We start from the raw sequence: 16599 nt of genomic DNA, 5'->3' as shown, positions 1-16599 counted from the left end.
AATCAGCAACGACTGACTAACAGATGTTTATTCATCTCTCTCTCTCTCTAACAAAAAAGTCAAACTTTAACTTACAGTGTTGCCAAGAGTATCTGGAGAGCATGTTAATTTATTGATACATAAACTTTAACACAAACTTATGGTTCCAGCATGTTGGGAATTGCTTTAGTCCATACAAGCCCTTTTTTAGCTTGCAAATCAAGTCTGGGGACTTTTTGTTTTCAAAACCTTTAGGCTGCTTCATAAACACACACTCTGTCAAGTCACCGTACAAACATGCAGTTTGTACATCAAAATTAGTAATTTTCAGATCCTTTTTAACTGCTAAAGCCAACAAAATTTTCAAAGAGTCATATCGCACTACCGGTGCGAAAGTGTGTTCATATTCTATCCCTCTTACTTGTCCATGTCCACTGACTGACTGTGTATTGAGGCTTTCACTTATGTTATTTTCTTCAATATCTTCTGGATCTTCCACTTCTTGATTCACTTGTTCTTTAATGATATTACAGTTTAATGAAAGGGTTTTAACTTTACTTTCTACCTCTTCCGCTTTATTAAAATTTACCATGCAACTTACTTAAATTCTTCTTTTCTCTAAATCCCATAGTCTGTAATTGGAAGAATATCCATCATAATCTACAAACAGTAATTATCTTGATTTTGTATAAAAGCTGCACTGCCAAAAACTCTCAAGTGTTTTAAATCAGGTTTTCGACCAAATCATAGTTCGTATGGGGTTAGATTCTTCGACGAATTTGATATTATTCTATTTAGAACATATACAGCAGTGTTTATTGCTTCGCTCCATAATTTATGTGGAACTTTTTTATTAATAAGCATAAACCTTGCGCTTTCTTCAATAGTCCTTAGCTGCCTCTTAGTAGAACAATTTTGTTGAGGGGTGTATGGGGCTGAACAGTCATGTGATATACCACTATTCTTAAAAAAATTTTTAAAATCTTGACATATTCACCCTTACCTTGATTGCTCCTCATGATTTTGATTCTGTTCCCAGTCTGGTTTTCTAAAAGCTCTTTATAATCCCTAAACTCGCTTAGGACATCTGATTTTTGTTTTAAGAAGAAGAGACTGTAATAGCTACTATTATCGTCCTTGAACAAGACAAAGTACCTTGATCCGCTTGGAGACAAAATGTTTATGGGGCAATAAACATCTGTGTAAGTCATTTCACCTGGTTTCTTTGATCTCTTCGATGTAACACCTTTGTGAGACTTTCTTATTTGTTCACCAAACTAGCATGCTTTACAAAAAAATTGCTCATCAAATGTCAAATCAAGTGTCAAGTGATCAACTGTCTTCTGGATTGCTGTAGGGTTAATATGTCCAAGGCGATCATGCCATAATTTTAAGGATGATTTCTGAGGTTGCAGTCTGGAACTGGCTTTAGTCGGAATTGCATAATCCATACATTTTCTCTACGGAGACCCATACATGAAAGACTTCCATTAGATTCTAAAAATGCACATTTATTTTTACCAGAGCGAAACATAAAATTCTTATTAGTCATTACTCCCACTTAAAACAAGCTATGACTTAGTTCTGGGACATAAAGTACATTATTCATTATGCGATCATACTAACGACCTTTAACACATGCCTGGATCTGGATGACACCCTTGCTTTCAGCAAAAATTAACTTGTTGTTTGCTATTCTAACAAACATGGGTTCACTTAAAGGTTCTAACTTGGAAAACCAATCTTTTTTTCGGGTCAATTATGTAAACTCGCACCAGAGTCACATATCCATTCAGTTTTCTTAACATTGGAGCTTAACAAGTACATATATGTAATGTCATATATATATGCAGAGCTGGATGTGGAGATACCACCAGATCCTGAGCCTTTACCTTTGTCATTTTTTGAATCAAAAAGTCTCTTTCTGCGTTCTCCTATCCAATGCCCCTTTTTATGACGATACTTACAGGTTGTGTTTCTTTTAAGCTGCTGTATATTTGGCTTAATCTTATTTTTGCTGTCTTTAAGCTTAACTTGTAGGACTTCTACCTGACAAGCAATACTTGTTTATAGCTAGTTCTCCAATGTTTCCTGATCACTACTAACTGAGTCCCATGCAGTACGATAAGCATTATACCTTGGTGGTAAACTGTTAATTACCTTTCACTGGAACTAATATTTTTCTTGACATCTTTGAGCTGCCGTACAAGCAGTGAAATCTAATTGAAGAAATATGATCAGCAATTTTTGTATCATTGGAAATTTTGTATTCATAAAACCTCTGCGATAACAGTACTTTCGAAATTGCCATTTTCTGCCCATGAATGGACATCAGCCTTTTCCACATTTCAGCAGCATTTATCGAATGCACATCCACAATAACTCAGATCAGATCCATCTGAGTTATTGTGAACAGTAAAGTAACTTGTGGCTTGAAATTACCTGCATCCCATGTTTTCCACTGTTGGCTGGTTGTGTCAGACGGTTCAGCATTTGAACCACTGACAATTTTAAGAATATTTTCAGCCTTTAACACAATCTGAATGCTAAACTTCCACAACTGGAAATATGACCCATCAAACTTGAAAATATTGCCACAGTCTAGTTTTACGGTCATTTTGTGTTCTTGTTATTTATTTACAAGACTCGAACAGTTTAAACAACAAAAACTTGGACAAGCCACGAACGCGACCTTTTAAAAACAAATATAGCAAAACCGAACCGATTACCCTCGAAAAGCTACTGTGTCTGGGCCCATAACCTGTTAATAAATTCTTGCAAGATTCTTGCAAGCCCCTCTTCATTTCTGAAAAAATCTCTTTTTTCACTCTTTATCTTAGAAACAGCTGCTCTTATTCACAAAATTCCCAAACTACCCTCTGACACTGGCCATTTGACTCGTCGTGTAAATGATGTTCCCCTACCTATTTCTACGTCTTCCCTTACCAAAAACTCATTAATTTACATAAGTAAAAAAATTTACAATCATGTTCCTCTATGTGTTAGACATATATCGGATGTTAAGAAATTTAAAAGAGAATTAAAGTCGCTTTTATTGGCTAAGGCATATTATAACCTGGATGACTTTTTTAATGATAGGTTTTAACCTTGGACATGTTGGAAAGTTTTCTTTTTTTTCCTTTTTTCTTCTCTAGTTTTGTCAACAAGTTTACCTTTAATTAGTAATTGATTGTTTTATTTGGTTATCTTTAATTAAGGTATGTTCAAAAAGTTTTGTCTTCTTGTGTTTAATTTTGGTCATTGTTTTGTCAATTTTTGAAATTGTATTTGTGTTTTGTTTTTTTAGCTTGTAGGATGCTTGTACACAAGATTATTCTTACGTAATATAGCACATTTTCTTTCTTTCTTTCTTTCTTTAAAAGCCCAACAATTGGTATTTATAAAAATATTTATTAGCGGCAAAACGTATTACAGAGACACCGGGCACTGGGTCAATACTGATATAACTAAAAATAAAATAAAAGCAGATTCTAAGAACTGTAAGTACGGCAACAGCAATCGCGATACACTCATTCAGGGTTAAATCTTTAATCTCTTATAGTCCGGTCATATTGTCTATTAACTGATTCATAGTACGGTCCGACTATATACATTAACAGTATATTCAAATGGACCCAAACAGATCTGGAAAATATTCACATACTCTACAGATCCAGCCACTTTATAAATTCGTTCTTTGTAAACCAACATTCTCTTACCAGGCAGTCTGCAAAGCTGACAAAAATTACATACCTCTTGATGTGTCCTCAGCCAGTCATTCCTCGGTTATGTATACCCCAACACAAAATATAGAGAAAAGACTTAATACATTGACAACAAAGCAACTATATGGAAAACATACATACAACATACAAAGCAACTATATGGAAAACATACATCCAACATATAGCACGACCACATATCAACAAAAACTCACGTAAAAATGGCTTAAAGATAGAAAATAGAAAAAAGTACAGAATACATCGAAAGATACAGCACGTCAGAAAAATTAGTCATCAGACACTTAGAAAGACATTTCAGCTCATCAAGCAAGAAACACCATACTAAAAATTTTTCCCAACCACGATTATAGATACCAACGAATACAAACTATACTGGGCCGTGGAAATTCGAGTAGATAAACAATACGATGTAACACCTAACAACCCCAATATTCAAACCAAATGTGATCAAAGCCACAGAATTTTAGAGATTTTGGAAACAGAAAAAAATATTAAATATACCACTCATTTTTTTAATAACCGGCATGAATCCGCTTATCTTGAATACCCATCTTCAACAATTTGGTCTTAATGAAAACATCCATACAGACATAAAAAACTCGTAGAAAAAAGGTCGCTGCCTGGGATCGCCAGGGCATATCTGGAGCCAAAACTCAGCCAGTGCTCACAGTGCTCGCAGGGTTACCGAGACAGCTCTTAAAATGGATATCAGTCATGAAAGAATCTATAATGCGCATTTTCTTTAAGGTAACAAATCTGGGGCGACAGATGATTGTCTACAGACAAGAGCTACATTTTGAATTCTACAAAAAATATCCAGATATGAACGTGACTGAGTAGAGAGTCGCTGATCAATATCGGGTCATTCCTAGAAACAACTTGATCCCAGAAATCCAAATTGAATGAACAAATAAATTCTATTAGAAGGAAAATTGCAGTAAAAATAAATAATGAGCAGGCCTTAAACGAAACCAAGAGAGAACAGAAGCGGAAGAAAATTAATCGTTGTCTTGAGAAGGGTTTTATTGTTATAATATTTATTACCCAAACTAGTGTGATTAGCCAAAATTTTTGGAATTGACTGAACTTGATCTGCAGTAATAGCAGACTTGTTAGGTTGATCTTCATGAACTGTTAGATTAATGAAGAATTTATGCACGCCAGAAATTTTTAAGGTCTCTCTCTGTACGCTATGAGTATGTTATTAAATATTCTGGTACAAGATGGTATGGGAATGTTATACCCTTTTCACATACAAAGGGTTCATGCGTTGCTTCCTAGAGATTATAAACTGGGTACGTAATTCTGTAGATGGTATCTCCAAAAAGTGACAAAAGATCCTCGTTTTGATCCCAATATCTTGTTTATGGAAGAAGCAAATTTTTCTAGAAATACAATAACCAATTGTTATAACAATCATTACAGGGCCTAAGAAAACCTTCATACGATTGCAGAGACGCATATTCAGAAAAAATAATTTATAATATCGGTATCGTATCCTACCATTTCATTGGATCATTTTTTTACCAGGACGCCTTAACGGACAGTATTATTGTAATTTTCGCCAAAATGATTCACCTTTGCTTCTTGAAAATGTTCCTTTTTAGTTACGGCAACAACTTTGGTTTAGGTATGATGCTACTTCTAAAATTATTGGATAGGCAATAGAGCACCACTATTTTGGCCATAGATCACCTGACCTAAAAAACTTTAAAAGATTTTTATTTGTGGGAACACCTAAAAACACCAGTTTAACATATAATTGTGACGAATTGTAAGAACTAAGAAATAGAATTATCGATAATACTATATTAAATATACATGGAATTCTTGAAAAAGTTCGTATTTCTATGAGAAAAAGAGCAGAAGCCTGCATAGAGGCAAGAGATGGCCATTTCCAACATATGATTATATAAATTATATATTTATTATTTATATAAATTATAATTGATTACAAAATCATGATTTTTTTCTCAAGTAGTTTTTTTTTATGAAACTGTATTAAAAATTCGTCCTAGCTTTGCCACTGATTGCTGAAAAAAGTCAATAAAGATCTAATAGATGTGTTTATTCCATAATATTCTGATGTATCAAAATTCACAACGGTCTTTAAAAACCTTATTAAAAACGGAAAATGAAAGAAAACTAACAGCAGCGGAGACATAGGCACTCGATAGACATAGAAATAGACAAGAGAAAGGATAGAAAGAAAATTTCTTTCTATGCGCAATTAGAACTCGCTAACCTTTTGTATGTCATTTAGCATCGGTCGGCTTTAGACATTCTTATATTATCCAATCTACAAACATTAGTCTATTTTTATGGCTAGTGGGATTTTTCACAGCCAACAATGTCAATTACAGAAATGTTATTCGACATTATGGATCTTTTAAGTTAAGTATGCCTTGTTATTGTTTGTTGTGTTTTTATTCGATGTTCACGTTTTACGAAGGAAAAAGATTTCTTATATTGGTTTTTTATTATTGGTTTTTAAGTTTTATTTATTAAGGACATTTTCCTTAGAACATTGAAAAACTAGAATTAGTAAACAACAACTTTGTTTGAGTTTAACATGTGCACAGGGGCAAGGGGGGTGTTTTGTTTACAAACATATTCATCGGTTCTCTGTCGTCAAGTTTACACGCATTTTCAAAAGAGGGAATTTTCAGCTATATAATAACACATATAATGTTAATTTAACTTATTAATGTTAGATTTTGAGTTAAAAAATTAAAAGTAGAAATAGATTTATGTTCAGTTATTCTAAGCGAAAAAATAACATCTTCAAAGCAAAAAAAAATATTCAAAAACATTATTATTTCTAAAACCGCTTCTAAAAAATTTGAACTGGTAATACCGCAGACAAAAGTTAATGTCATCTTGACAAACGGCTTTGTGTTTACATTTGTCATTTGTGAAGTTGAGTCATTTCAGTGTTTTTGTGGATTTTTACGATAGTAAAAACTTGCGTCGTTTTTAAGGCGATTTAAGCCGATCTTTTCCCAAGTAAATACCGATATTATCATAACATCATATCAAGGGACAACCGTCGTCATAAACATAGAATAATAAAAATTTATTAAGAAATCTATAATAATTATAAAATATTTAATTTCCATAAAAATGCTTTTTATAATATTGCTATAATAATGCTATAATATTGTTTATAATTTAAAGCATAATCTATTAATAATAAATATTTATCATGTAAATATTTTTTGACGACGTCACTGGTGAAGATTACTTGTGGAATCAATAATGCGATCGAGCGGCGTTGCGGTGTTGTTGCCTTTTTCTCTAATATACGTTATCTACATTCATCTAGCTTTGAATGTTGACTTCTTTATAAAGTATCTTATCATATTTTATGAAAAAAATGCTTCATATTTTATTAAAGAGGAATAGTATTGAATTGCGTCTGTCAAAATAAGTGACAAATTTGTATGATATTATAAAGTGTGTTTTTTTGCCATTTCTACATAAGCAGTTCGCCTCATTACATCATGCAGAGATGTTGCAAGTAAACAAACTGCCCATAGTTCCACGGCAATGCCAATTCTAGCCTTTCAATGTTCTAAGAGATTTTCTTACCCTTTATTAATGAGACGGCGAATTTTATAATGGATCCTCCTAATTTTACCCTATCCCTTTCCCAGTGTGTATTTATGATAGCTTAATTTGTTTCCTTTTTTAAGATAAATATATTTACTTTTAAAATTATATTTTAGTATTAGTGTTCAAATAAAATTTAATATTATAATATTATTAATTTCCTAGATTTTGCCTTAGAAATGGAAGAGGAAGAAGAAAATGTATATAGGTATATATGTTATTTCAACAATTTATGTAGAGTAAGAAAACTTATTTGATTCCCTTCGGGGCGTATGTACATAAGCGGGAATAAATTAAATTTAAAAACTAAAACTTTAAAATATCATATTTAAATCCAATGATCTTTTTAAATCTTTTTTAAAGTTTTTCAAATCTGTGATATAAACGTTCCCTCCCCACAAGAGAGATAAATATATCTTTTTTCAATGCACTAAAAAGAGATGAAATATAGTGTAGATGATTTTAATTCGAACACCTTACAAATTGGGGTACGGTCAATATACTAAATTCACGCATTGAAACAAATAGCAAAATATATAATGAGCGGTCCTCGTATATTTAAAGACATCTGATCGATGGAAATTCCTAAACCCCGGCACGGTGGACGAGAAATTTTGTCAGAGAGAGGTAGGCTAAGTCCCCAGCAATGACGTGTAAAAGACGAAGACAAAAGATTACTACCGGCGCTTGGGGTTTGAATTGTGGACGGGCTATAGAAAATAAAAATTCTACGATAAATTTTACATGGGCCTGGTGCCAGTGGCGTTTTATGTTTTATTTCTGGTTTAGAATCAGGTGTCTTTAGAGTCTTGGTCGCGTGTCGTAATTTTAAAATAATTTGTTGTTACCGTTGTGGTCTTTGTTTTTGTTGTTGCTTTTGTCGTTGTTAATACTGTTGTTGTTACTGTTGTTATCACTGTCTTTAAATACTTTTCATCTAACAATTTAAAATGCCATTGTGGAGATCTTTTGATGTTTCTGATAATGAAATAGACAATTTGGAAGTTAATTCCGACTTGGCGCAATCGGAATTTTTAAATAAAGACTTACATGTGTTATAACTTTTTTTTTAAAATGAAATGCAATGGTGAACCGATGAATGCCAAGTTAATCAAAAGAAAAGAAGTACTAAAAATAGTGAAAGTTTATGGCCTTAAGAGGGTCTCCAAAAGTTGTTGATGCCCGGAGGAACTTAACCCCTCTTACCTGAAACGCCCAGAGAAGGAATCCTTCACAATGCTGCTAGCTCAAGCCGATGTGGGTTCTAGCTTCTTTCTCAACCAAATGAACCAAAATTTCTTAGGTAGTAACTACCCAAGAGTTACCCAACTAAATCTCAAAATCAGTATGGCGCCACCAAGTTTTGGATTTTATATAATCCCAAAGGACGCCCAATATTTATCAAAATTTATTTAGGCAAGTTCAAAACGAAACTTGGAAAACAAAATCAAAGTCAAGTCGGTATACACTATTGTTTCCAAATTACCTACGATATTTCAACCTACTCAGCTCAAGTGAAAAACAAAATAACAACAGAAAATAACAATTTATTTAAGTCTTGATTATCACAGAGAATTATGTTATGTTATTTTATTTATCTTTAAGAGGAATAATTATTTAAGTTGGTAATAAGGAACCACAACATTTAAGTTTCTAATTACAAGAAAAACAAAGTTATCAACAGATAACGTGCCATAAAATTAAATTTTCCAAAATGGTGACTGTCATTCGTGACCATGCTTATAAGAAATATATCTATAAGAAATATATAAAAAAAATACACAATCAAAAGTGTGGTTGTCAAAATAAAATAAATTATGTTACACCCAAACCTTTTGGGGAATGAAGCTTCAATTCGAAGTAAACTAATAATTTACATGGCCCGGTATATCCCGCCACGGACATTGACCTAAGCAAAAAAAAAAAAAGACAACCTTAACTGTTGAAGCTTCCCCAATCAAAATTACCCTTTTATTGGTTTACTCTAATATTTACTAGCTAATTTGAGAAAATTTGACATCTTAGGAGTAGTCTGAAAATAAATAACCCAAGTATATACTCGTAGTACTACGAAGCCGGCTGCGTCTTACCTCACAGGAGTCACTTGTCACATATATATGTACTCTTATCAGTAATATTCAATAATAAAATAGCATCGATTAAATAATGTCAATAAAATTTTAAATAAACTTTTGAGACAAAGTACAGTCGAACCTGGTGGGCCTTTGGATTATCAAAATAATATAAATATATCCAGCCTTTGAATGAGAAAAATAATTACATTCCCTAACCATCACAATTCGGCTTCACCCCGCTCAGATTGTAAAGTCATATATGTATGTATCTCAACTCAAAAGATAAAAGTTGTGATAATAAAAATAAAATAAGTGAATAGAAAAAAATTTTATGTAGTGTCACTTAGCTCCACACACAGCAGACTACTTCAGATTCGAGATTCTCCCAGACATCCAATTCCCAGTCAAAAAAAAAACTGCAGGCTTCCAAGCTTCACCTCTTCCACTTCACAATACGCCAAGCTCTGGTAGTGGTCTAGGTTAGACGTTAGCTCACAGTTGTTTAAAATCTCCTCTAGATTAGAGCCAGTAGAGTACATAACCCCAAAATAAAAGTACCATGTGGCATGAAGAAATCAGGTCCGTACAAAAAAAATCCGTCCAAAATCCATGTTATGTAACTTTGTTAATTAAATTGTCCCCTGCCAATGCCAATCAGAACCGCCATTTTGCCGATGTTCGAGGGCACGTGAAAAATTATTAGGTTTTAAATCGCCATAAAGGCCAGTAAATTCAACAAAACAACAAATTATAGCATTACGCCCAAAAAGTTGATTTACTATCACCACATTTAGTCAATTATATCCCCATATGGGTAAAATTCACACGAATTTCAAAAAAGAACTGAAGCACTCTTCACTTCATGATGGCGGTCTGGAAAAAGGAACGACCGCAGAGGTCAAACCCGTATTTAAGCAATCACGCACAAAATGTATTGCCAATCGAAAATAACTTAACTTTTTTTATAAGTACCATAAAATCTTTTATAAAAAAGAAATAACTAAATTTATGGCCCAAGGAAGTTGGCAATGAAAATATGTGTCACTATGACAATCAATTTCGATTTTCCCTAGACCAGTAACTTCTTGCTATCTTCCAAGAAAACTAATATTTACATAAGATAAAAAGAGACAAAAATTAGATAGGTCAGTCCGAGTAAAATCAACCAGCATATCTGGTATGGTCAAGCCAAAATCAGATATTGTACTATGAACAGTACAACATACCCAATAATTGTACATGCCCAATTAATCATTATTCGTTATAAAATAATTAAATAAAGTATGGAATAATCAATATGGGATATAATTTAAATTCTAAAATATGTCTTTAGTCCAGAACCGGGTTTTATAAGAGTATAAATAAAATTTCATTAACAACCAGTACAATATGAAGCTGAAATGTACAAGACTAAATGTGTCATTAAAAAAAAAGAATAATGCAATTTGAAATGGCTAGAGAACAGAACTATGGGTTACTTGGGAGGCTATTACAGAGAGGGCATTACTAGTACCAATCATTAATATTTGTAAAATATCTATTTTGAAAATATAACTGTAATCAGTGCTTTTAATAAAGAGTATAAAATGCCAATTTTAACCTGTAACACATGTTTAAACAAAGAGTTGTTTTAAATATTTTCAATTGCCTAAAAAACGAAATGCGCGGGGCCTCACAAAACGACATTTTAAAAAGAGTTTGTGAGCTGACTAAACTTGCCCGTACTACCGTCTACGCAGTGATAAAAGCCGGAGACGTCATCGATCATTCTGTGAAGAGAAAAATATTTTTTACAATCCTTCTGTGGCACGCCTATGCTTTACAAAGAAGATACCGCTAATGACCCGAGTTTTACTTTTTCTGCTGTTCGGATTGAGTTCATATGGACTATAATAGCAAGACCATTCTATATTTCTATTCCGAAGGCTGCCTACGGCAACCCGAACTCTACCCGATTGGAACCAGTTGAGATCGCGAGTAGGGTCAAGACATTTTTTCTATAAGAAAATTTCTTTCTAACGAGTTACAGAATTCGCTCGCAGATTGTGTCGTAAAAACAAAGTATGTTAGAGCCACGTTTATATTTTTAACGATATACCATTAAGTAACACTTTGTGTATCGTTAAAAAAACTCTCTTTATAGGTAGTCAAGAGTTGAGTTTTATTGTTGGTATACCAGTAAAAAAATATGTGATTTTCACTGCAATATATTGCAAATTCGGGAACACACGTTTATTGTCAACGTCAAAAACACTAACCTAACTCGCCTTGACTGTCGTTTAATTGTTTCCAAGAAAAAAACTGACTAAACAATTGAAACTGAATGAAATGTCACGAAGCGCGTCCTTTTTAAAGCCCGATGGAACAGTTTCGAAATATTTAGAATTATCTTCATTGTTTTTGCCGAAAGAGACCAATAATTTTAGGAGAATACTGACAGTCAAAGCAAGCAAGTATACAAATTCTAGAAAATTAAAACTACAGGGATTTACAATAATATAACCTAAATTGGGGTCAAAATGGGGCTCTCGAACAAGATGAACTACTTAAAAACTAAACACTATATATAAAAATAATAAACCAAACGTAAGTAGAACCGTAAATAAATCCTACGAATCAACTTTAACTACAGAATACTAATAAGATACTACCTAGTACAAAAACTAGGAGAATAATTGACGTATTTACATTTTCATAATAATATATATTCACTTATTGTTTCAAAATTATCATCGCATCGGAAAAGTATTGGACTCATTTCCGAATGTTAGCAGCACTCGATATTTACAAAAGGGCTGAAACCCGTAACGGTAAATCTCGTTCGCCGACCCTTAATAGTATATGTAATTCAGCGTGAAATTAAGAGTCATATTACAGGACGCCCAACGTGACGTCGAAACTAGGCGTTTATTTGAAACGTTTCCGTATAAATTGTTGTTTTTACTCTCTTTCGCTAAAGGGCAGATCAATGTTAAATTGTATTTTCGGGTCATTATTACGCTGTTAAATAAGTGAAAGCCCAGCATCTGGTTAATGAGTTTGCTCTGAAAATATCATTTGAAGTCATTAAGAAGCTAATAGATTGCTGGATATACTGAACTAAATTACTAATCTATTAACCCTTGCTTATAATACGAATAACTCTTACTATGTAAGAGACTCTTTTCAGTTCAACCATTTCCAAAACCATTTTAAATATCAAATAATGATTACGTTATCGTCAGTTTTGATGTTGTTTCTTTGCTCATAAAATTACTACAAGAGATTATCTTAACAAGCATTCAAAATAGGAGGAACCATGGTCTCTAGGTTTTTCACTTTCGGCTTTGATGCTTTTAAAGAGATCCTGAAGTTGATTTTTGATTTTAGCATCTTTATATTTAATGATACTTATTAGCAACAGAATTTTGGCACTTTCATGGGATCGACTGTCTTTCCTATATTATTTAATTTTGTTCTGGATGATCTGGTGAGGACGTGTCTAACAAACATGCCTTTTGATATTTCATTTATGAAAAAAACTTTTGATGACCCTTTACTAGCAACCCCTTAAGGACAAGCAGAAACAGCACTAAATGTGTTTAACAATTTACAACCCACATATCCAATTGACAATGCAGGCCGAAAATATCCAAAAATATCATGTATAATATGACTGTTCAAGAATTTTGACTCCAAAACTATTTTGGAATTTTTGACTAGTCATCAGTATGATATAGACATAACCTGTGAGAAGGAAAAATACAAAATCTAAGCAGATCACTTCATTTAAACTTGGGGACCTCAAACCATGCGGAAAGAATACTGAATCGTGAATTATAACCAGGAGAAGTGAAAATTAACCATTTTTGGAACCTGCAACGCCAATCAAGCATCAAGTTTTCACCTCTCAAAGGATGAAATCAGTAAGCAGGGTTAAAAGCGGAGGAATTTGTGCGGCTAGTGTTTATTGTGCGCGTGCTACCTGTTTATAAAGTGAGACTACCTGTTTATAGAGTGTCGCCGAAATTTCTGCATGAACTGCACCGGGCTGGACAAGACAATGACAAAAGCGCTTTATCAGCAGAAGTGCCATAATGTAAGATATTTTTGCAATGTCTGTGACTCTGCGACACTCAAATACTTGCACGACAAAGTCTCTCATCTACAAAAAAGTCAGATCCCCTTGAAATTGTTGAAGCATTGGGAACGTGCCTAAAAAAGAACAACGAACTGTTTCCTGTATTATCTGAGATCTACGACGTTCTGAGCTACCATGACTCGAAATGGAAGACCTTATACGATAAAATAGATGAAATTTATAGCCTCCATACGACAACTCCTGAAAACGGAAAAGAAACCTTATTCCATTCCATCAGGGAAATGAAGCAAGGCATTTTTAATCTCTCGTCTATTCTCCTGGATAATCATGGCGATTCTGTTAAGGTCCAGATACACGACTCATCAAGGGAAGAGCTCGCAAAGGAAATGGGTGATCTCCGAAAAAGTGTTAGCCAAATGGCACTTTCCATCGACAATTTAACTTCTAAGGTAAACACGAGTAGTGGAAGTAGCCTCCTGAAACCAAAAAAATCCAGTTCAACGCAGACCGAGGAATACGTGGTTGTGTCTAGGATCCCCTCATCCTATATAGCAAATCAACTTGCACACTACGTCAAGAAGAAACTTGAATGCTTCAACCCATCCAGATTCACTAACATCCAAGATTCAGCCACCACCAGAAGCCACTGCTATGCCAGAGAGATCTTTAAGAATTGCTTCAGACAAGGAAGCAATCGTTGCGAGTAAGTCCCTTGCACGGGAACCCTCTAAAATAATAATTGAAAAAAAAACGATGAACGAAGACGAGCCCTTTATGGATCCGTTGACTCCGCCAATAGTGAGGTTGTCCCAAAATTCTGATCCTGAGAATAGCCGTTACCTAATGGCCAGATTGAGGGACCCTTCAATTTTAAAATCACTTAGGCTCTACCTGGCATACCTCCACGACCTGCCGGCGAGTACATGCTTTGAAGGGCACACGAAAACTAGCATTAAACTAATGCTTGCCGCAGAAGGACTTCCCACTGACATGGACTCCCTGAGAAAATTATACTGTCGGTTTCATAATGCCTATGGTATTGGTTCGGCTGAAATTGAAGCAGACCTCTCCGCCTTTGGATCCTTCTTTTCTTCAGAAAGACTCCTACGGCTCCCGAAAATTAGTGAAGGTCAAACTAATTATTTTTCTCCAACTAAGTCAACAAAATTTTAAATAAAACGACGTGAATAGAGGATCAAGCACCCTCTAAAAAAATTGACTAAAAAAGCTTAATATATTCCTCATTAACATTTAGTCCTTAAGACATAAAACAGACGAATTACATCTTTTATTAAAAGAGCTAAACTTTTCACATATTGTTGCCATAACAGAACATTGGTTAAAGACTGATGAGCCTGTATTTATTAAAAACTATACCACTTTAGCTAGATATAATAGAATTAATTTATCTCATGGAGGTACTATGATAATGTCCACTAACAACAATTTTTCCGCAGTCACAAAATTTGATAATTTATTATCTGAAAAAGTATTCGAATTTTCCATCCTCTATCATAATACCTTTGACCTTTATATAGTTTGTATTTACAAAACACCTGACGAGGACGTGCAAATTTTCTGCCAAAAATTATTAAGCTTGCTAGAATCCCTGCCCTTAATAAGCAAAGTAATTTTGTGTGGCGACCTTAATATTGACTTCTCCAGTGTGTGTGCTGCTAAGGAATGCCTTTAGTCCATATTTGATTCATTTGGGATGGTTATGCATATTAACTCCCCAACCAGAATAACCAAAACTAGCTCTAGTATCATTGACTACGTCGTATCAACCTTTGATCCGGAACTCGTTGATTCAACTGTCTTTAACTCAGGTTTCTCCGATCATGAAGCAGTGTTAACTAAATTTTTTCTAAATTTAAAAAATAAAAGAGTCCCGCGCAAAATGTGCCGTATCTTTCGGGAAAAAAATTTCCTAAATTTCAAAAATCTATGTCTAAGAACGGACTGGGACTTCCTATCTGATGATGTTAACACTGAGTTTTCTCGATTTATAAAGTCACTGTCTGATTTGGCATCCAACTCATTTCCTCTTAGACCCATCAAAATTAAACAAAAAAAACCCTGGTCTACTAAAGGCTTACGCTTGTCTTCTAAAAATATACGCTCCTTATCACACTTAAAAAAATTCTCAGACAGTGTGTTCTTCCACGATTACGTAAGGTTGTACAAAAAAATTTACCATAAAACAATAAAGGCAGCCAAGGACCTCTATTACAATAAAAGGATTTCTAATTCTGCAAATGTTAGTAAGGAGACTTGGTCTATTGTTAATGAATTAAGGGATAAGGCTTCTCCATCTATCACAATCCCCACTTCACCGGATAACTTAAACAACTCATGAATACCGTAACTCCTTCCCACGATCCTCTCTCATATCTCGCTAATGAGAATTTACATAATTTCTTTCTTACACCCATAGCATTAGAAGAACTACGCAGCACAACAAAAGACATTAAAAACAAATCTTCATCTGGGGCTGATGGTCTAACGCTCAAAATGTTTTCAAATCTTCCGGATATCACTTTAAACCATCTTACCAACTTGATTAATATGTCTCTTCAAATTGGAATCTTTCCAAGCTACCTTAAGACGGCAATTATTCCTTTACATAAAGGGGGCGAGAAGGATCAATGTTCGAACTACCTCCCAATTGCACTTCTCCCAACATTATCGAAGATTATTGAAAGACTGGTAAAGAAACGACTTTTATCCTTTTTGCTTAAATATAAAATTATAACCCCGCATCAGTTCGGATTCTTGAGTAACAAGTGCACCAATGACGCCATGTTGTCCCTCTTTAATAATATATACTCCAGCCTAAACAGCCATCTCTCTACAGCAACAATTTTCTGCGATTTCTCTAAAGCTTTCGACTGTGTAAACCATAATATCCTAATTAATAAATTGCAGCACTATGGAATTAGAGGAATACCTCTCGAGTGGTTCATGTCATACCTGAACAACAGGAATTAGTTTGTTAGGGTTGATTCGATGACGTCTTCGTGCAAGCCAATAGAATGCGGGGTACCTCAGGGCTCAGTTTGCCCCATTTTGTTTCTTCTATTTATAAATGATATTGCTAATCTGCACA

General features: G+C 34.0%; 1 protein-coding gene across 1 annotated transcript in view; it reads left to right on the top strand.

The window, feature by feature from the left end:
• The window catches only part of LOC126739177 (E3 ubiquitin-protein ligase TRIM9), a 390452-nt gene that overhangs the window by 200367 nt on the left and 173486 nt on the right, over positions 1–16599 (top strand). The gene's annotated exons all lie outside the window — the stretch shown is intronic.

This window comes from Anthonomus grandis, chromosome 8 (genome assembly GCF_022605725.1).
Source record: "Anthonomus grandis grandis chromosome 8, icAntGran1.3, whole genome shotgun sequence".
NCBI classification, from domain to species: domain Eukaryota; kingdom Metazoa; phylum Arthropoda; class Insecta; order Coleoptera; family Curculionidae; genus Anthonomus; species Anthonomus grandis.
This window is presented reverse-complemented; position numbering and strand designations above follow the sequence as displayed.